Source organism: Oryzias melastigma, unplaced genomic scaffold (genome assembly GCF_002922805.2).
Source record: "Oryzias melastigma strain HK-1 unplaced genomic scaffold, ASM292280v2 sc00326, whole genome shotgun sequence".
NCBI classification, from domain to species: domain Eukaryota; kingdom Metazoa; phylum Chordata; class Actinopteri; order Beloniformes; family Adrianichthyidae; genus Oryzias; species Oryzias melastigma.
Window position 1 is genome coordinate 56,755 of NW_023416930.1, and position 6,315 is coordinate 63,069.

General features: G+C 38.2%; 1 long non-coding RNA gene across 1 annotated transcript; it reads left to right on the forward strand.

Annotated features, from left to right (window-relative positions):
- The first annotated feature begins 249 nt into the window (after positions 1 to 249).
- On the forward strand, positions 250 to 5,998 carry LOC112138493. The gene is made up of 3 exons (XR_002917791.2): positions 250 to 310; positions 2,710 to 2,883; positions 3,213 to 5,998. It is a non-coding gene; the product is annotated as an uncharacterized LOC112138493 (long non-coding RNA).
- Positions 5,999 to 6,315: the final 317 nt, after the last annotated feature.

Genomic DNA, 6,315 nt, shown 5'->3' on the forward strand with positions numbered 1-6,315 from the left:
TTGATTGTGTGATGATGATTGATCTGAAACTGATCTGTTTAAATAATGATCTTGTAAATCTGATCAATCTCTGTTTACTTGCTGGAACTCCAGCTGTCATCACTGCTCCTGAACACACTTTTCTGTCTGATTTCAGGTTGGAGAACTGCAGTTTGTCAGAGATCAGCTGTGAAGTTCTGGGTTTGGTTCTGAAGAACAACCCGTCCAGACTGACAGAACTGGACCTGAGCTACAACAACATCCAGGATTCCGGATTTCTTCATCTGCGTGGTTTTCTGGAGAGTCCAGACTGCAGACTGCAGACTCTGTGGTCAGACTCCATGTTTCAGTTTTGTTCAGAGCAATATGATGACAAAGTTGTGTTGACACTAAACTGCAGACATGAGGCTGATGTTCTCCTGCTGCATGCTGACCATCTTCATGCTAAAAGCTGTTTTCTTCTTCTGAGCTTTAGTCCATTCACTGTGACAGAAGATCTCATGTTTGAATTTTTCTTTACATCTTCTTCATTTCTAATGTCAGCGGCAGAGACCATTATTATGAACATTAGATACAGTTATTAATGATGAAGTAGGTCAATAATTACGATATTCATTTGCTGTAAAAGTGAAAATACTGGAATCCTAATTTATAACACAAACTTCAACAATTAACTTTATTTAAAAAAAAAAAAAATGAAATTTTTCCTGAACATTTAGAGATTCATCTTTCATAAGATTTTTAAAAAGGTAAATAAACAGTTCACTAAAATGTTTCATTTAAAACAGTATTATATAAATATACAGCATATTACCATATGACCAGGCTTGGAGGCAGAAACTTGAAACATTTAATAAACTGAAAGGAGTGTCAAAACAGATCAGATGATCTGATAAGGAAGAAGTGAAAAGCAGACACTGAAATAGACTGAAGGTAATTCATTGAAACGAAGACGACTGTGAATCATGACAAACCTGAAGCTGGTGTGACTGAAGGACAATTCACAACAAAAATGACCAAACATCTGGACCATGAAAATAAATGGGGATTCATGTGACATCATTTTGGTTGGAGTCAGAAGCCAGTCATTTTCTATGGGTGACATCATACTGACTCAGTCCAGTTCTCAGATACTGTCAGTGGTGTTTCCGTCATCCTTGTTTGTCCCAGATGCAGCACCCTGTTCCTCCATAGTGACTTCTTCTGGGACAGCTCGTTCCTCTTGAGTGACAGCATCCTCTTCCTCTTTCAACCAGACTTTGGTCTTTCTCAGAGTTGTCAAATGAAAATGCATGAGTCTTCTAATGAGGATGTAGGAGACAGGCCAGCACCACAGGCTTTATGTCTTCTCATTTTGAGACATGCTTAGCCAGGCTGTCCCTCATGGATTGTCTGAGTGTTCCAGTGTCTTTTATGGAGCTTCTCCAACCCATTGTTTTGTAGTAGTGTCTTCAGCACAGTCAGGCATGGAATGATGCAGGATATTGATGAGTTACTGTGACCTGAAATGTCACTTCTTCCATTGGGAGCAGAGTTTCAATGATATTAGACACAATATCCCACTGTTGGAGGATCTGTGGAGCTTCTGAATCCTCCATATGAACCAGAGTAGAGTTTAAGTGCACGTTTCTGTTAAAGCATTCTCTGCAGCATGTGGAGCACTGAGTTCCACCTCGTTGGAACAGCCTGGATTAGGTTGTAACCTGGTAGGCCAAGTTCCCTCTAAAAGTTTGACAGATGCTGTTTGTCCAGAATGGAGTGTTGGAAATGTGTGGAACACGTCTTAAGCATTGTAATGACATCTGTGTCACCAACTTGCTGCAATCACAGTTGAAACGGCTCCAGCTCTTTTTATTGATTTATTTTCTCTTTGAGCTGCACGTGGTTGGTCAACATTAGAGATGGGATTTCTGCAGGGTTCTCACAGGGTCTGAAAAAGTCTAAGAAACATTGAATTCATGAATGTGGAAATAATACCTTAAAAAACCTAGAAAAGTCTTGAATTTATATTTCTGAGCCTTAAAAATTGTGCTTCTAAAATTTTACTTTATCATGTTTCTAATAAAAAATTACATTTTTTAACTATGAATTCTTTGATGAAATGATGTAAATAAAGAGCATCAGAACCAATCGTTATGCAGCGATACACTGGATGTCCACTGCTGGCTGAAAGACAATAGAAAACTAAAAAGAAGCTCTACAGCATCACAGTACAGAACACAAACAAAAATGAGAGAAGCTTCAGTTTGGATGATGGAGAAATGCACATTTAACGTGACATTGAAGAATAAAACATCTTTGAGGTTTATTACACGTCTGTAAAAAGAGACTTCAACTTGGATCAATGCTAAATCTACAAAGCACTTAAAGATGGAGCTGAAATTCTCCCATGATTCATTGCTGTTTGGAGCAGAGCTGAGCAGAAAGAGGAAGTGGACTTTTTCTGCTGATTGTGCAGAAACATCAGTTGGTTTAGATGCAGCCACAGGCTGATGTTTGACTTTCACACATCTGGACTTCTTTACTGAAGCAGCTGCATGTTGTCCTGAATGTTCCTGAATGTTCTTCTTCTCTGCTTCTGCTGGACTCTTCTGATCTGCTGCTGTTGATTCACATCTTTGGACTTTTTCCAAACTTTCTGATCTTCTTCAGCTCTGAACTCTTTAGAAGAACTGAAGGATGAAAAACATGAACTTTGTCTTTAAATGAAACTCTTTCTTCTGGATTCAGGTTGAGGGATTGCAGTTTGTCAAAGATCAGCTGTGTCGCTCTGGTCACAACTCTGAAGCTCAACCTGTCCCACCTGACAGAACTGGACCTGAGATACAACAACCTTCAGTCTTCAGATGTTCAGCAGCTCCAGGATCTGGTGGAGAGTCCAAACTCCAAACTGCAGACTCTGAGGTCAGTAGAGGGTTGGAGTCAGTCCAGCTGCTTCCAGATGTTTGGTCCTAAAGTTAGTCTGAGAGCAAAGATGCAGAGTTTCCTGTGAAGCTGCAGCTTCTCAGTGAAGCTCTGAGGAGAATAATGACAGGCTTCAGGACAACAGTCAGCCAATCAGAGCAGCAGAAGCTCCAACAGGTGAAGATGACAGGAAGCTGCTGCTCTGAACAGAACTGAAGCTCCTGCTGCTCTTTCTGCTGCTGTGCTGCATCACTGACTGACACACCACCATCAGATAAAGACACTCAATCCTTTTTTGTTTTGATTTTCTTTTTTTCCTTTATGTGCAGGTGGTGTGGTGGAAGCCTCCGGTACTCCTGGTGGAGCAGAGAGGAGGATCAGTAGCAGCTGGTCTGCAGAGATGTTGTTCCTGGAGGTGAAGAGCAGAGTGATGGAGGAATCAGAGGAAGTGGAGATGAATGTCAGAGCTGCGGCATGAACTGATCTGTGATCAGCTCCACTGTCTCTCTCAGCATTAAGTGGACAGTTATTGTGCTGCAGCTCCCCCGGTGGACTAATGGAGAACTGCACTTCATCTTCTCATTCTAACTTGGAGTGTTGGGAAGTCTTCTGCTTCCCTTCTCTCTCGTATTTGGAGCTTCTCTTAACTTTGTCCACACACTCTTGCTGTAGTTTTCTCCTCCTCATGTGTCCTGAAACTGTTTCTCTGAATGATCTGTGTTGGTGATTCATCAGATTCAGACATGATGGTTTCCTGCAGAAGCTCAGAAGTCTTTTCTGGTGTTTCTTGGACTCCTGCACGTCTCTGTACCACAGAGTGGACCAGCATTCTCTGAACATCCTTCAGCTGGTCCAGAAAGCAGCAGCATGACTGTTGACCAGAGAAAGAAAACCTTCCAGCAGTTCTGGCCTCAGGATTCTCCATCTGGGAGCATTTTGGTTCTTCTTTTTCATCTTTATCAGACCTTTCAGAACCACAAAGTGGACTGAGTTCCACTGATTAAAGGCTGCTGGGTTTTGTATGTTGTTCATTATTTTACAGGATTTTGTTCTATTGTAACCATGGTAACTGTGGGAACCACACTCCTGTTTACTCTGAGTCCTGAAGCAGAAATCCCACCAGAACTAACAAAAGTCTCCCAGTTGAATCATTTTTATTTCAAGGATCCATTTTGGGACCTCTTTGATTTATTATATATATTAATGATTTAATACGTTCTTGTAAAACCATCTTCCCTCTCATGTTTGCAGATGATAAGTGTATTCTTATAGCCAACTCAAATTTGGATTCCTTAATAAAGCAAATGGAGAATTATTGAATATTTCTGAGTGGTTTAAATTAAATCAACTTTCTTTAAAGACGAATTACATGAGTTTTAGTAATAAAATGAATGCATTCAATTTAGTAAATCAAAAACTTAATATTGACAGCATTTTTATTAACCAAGTTACTCAAACAAAGTTCTTGGGAGTGATTGTTGATCAAAACTTAACTTTGAAAAATCGTACTCAAAATATTTGTAAAAAAGTTATGAAATCAGTTGGTATTTTGAACTAAATTCACTCCTCTATAAACACACCTTACATGATGAAGTTGTGCTACACTTTAATTTATCCAAACTTTATCTACTGTAATATGATTTGGGGCAATACATGTACAGTATATTTGAATAATTTGTTACTGTTACAAAAAAGATTCCTACGTGTCATTAGTTTCAAATAGACTATCTCCTACAATTCCTTTATTCAAAAAATATAAGATATTAAGAATATTTAATATTAATACACATTGTATCTGTGTCTTTATGTTTAAGGATCGGTCAAAGGTTTTACCAACATCGTTTGCTGATTTTTTTATGTTTTCTTCTGATGTTCATGTTTATCCATCAAGACGCTGTGATTATTTCTATCTTCCTGTTTGTAGAACTTCCATTAATCAAAATACTACAAAGTCCAGAGGGCCAAAACTTTGGAATAATCTAAACTATACTCTTAAATCTATTTCTTTGTTAGAGACATTTAAAAAACAGTTAAAATTAAACTTACTTTTATCAACTTTTTCAACAAGTGTGAATAGGATCAAATGTAACATTTTTATTTAGCTTGACATGTCTGTTTCTGTTGATTATGTTTTGGGGAGGTGGTTATATAAGACCTGTGTAGGTCTTCACTCTCTCCTGCACGGATGTATTTCAGTTGTATTTGTCAGTGTAATCCATGTGATTGCATTTATGTATGTGGAAATAAAAAAAAAATAAAAAAATAAGTTTATCTGTTAAACTATTTAGTTTTGTTTTTTTTCTTTTATTTGTAGTCTGTATTCGTTTGCCACTTTTTAATTTTATTTAGTTCTGAACTCACAGCATTACTTATATCTGTCGTTACAACATAAGTCGTCTTTTTTTGGTTCAAAAGTCCAAACAAATGAGTCCATCTCCACAGTGGACAGAACAGCTCTAGCTGTGAGCTCTGAGCTCACTGTTCTCTTTCTTTAAAAAACTGGCGGAGGCGGGCTACCTTGTTCATAGTTCTGTGACACGTAATGACGATGAAAGTATGAGTGCAGGGTGTTATGGAGTAAATGGTGGACTGTATGACTGATTCGGGTTTTGGGTATAACAATAAACAAGATGGTGTGCCGATCAGAGCACAGGAAGGTAAGGAAGAGATGAGGCTCCACTTGGCAGATGTTCTGAATTTATTCCAGAGGTGAATAGTATTCACATAAAAAGTCAGTAAATAACAAAGGATGTATCTTATAATACCATAAAAGGCATAAAAAATATTTAATGTAATTAAAGTATAACAACAAACAAGGGAAAATGACTGCATCATCACAAGCCTAGAGTCCTCATAACAAATGAAATAATCAAATCTGCTTTAAACCCAACTTAAATATCATTTCTCAATAAAACGGGCAAACAGCGACCTCTAATGGTCGAGAAAATTACTGCAGGGGAAAAGGAGGGGGGTTCTCTCCCCCTTCTTCCAGCAGGAAGTTAACATTGCTCATTTTGCTGCTCCTCCATGTTCACTCTACAAATGGTTCTGGCCCTGGCCTATTTAAACATATTCACCAGCCTTTACAATTATATAGGCACATTAGGCTGCACCTGTGAGGAGTTAGAACTCACTGGCTGATTGGCTATTTGAGATGTGAAAAACTCTTCATTCATTAGTGAAGGATTCATTTGACCTCAGCATCAATAATTGTCTTGAATCTAATAATTGTTTCAAGTATTTTTGTATTTTTCATAACATATTGTTCTTGACTAGATTAGAAAAATGTACTAATAATTGTGAATGGGATGGCTCCCTGAATGAAGTTTTGCCGACATGTTTTGAATGGCACGGCCGATTGACTCAGAATTGTCTCATCAGTTTAAATCAAAAGGATCTAAGCTATTGAAAAATGTGCAAAATGTTGGTTTA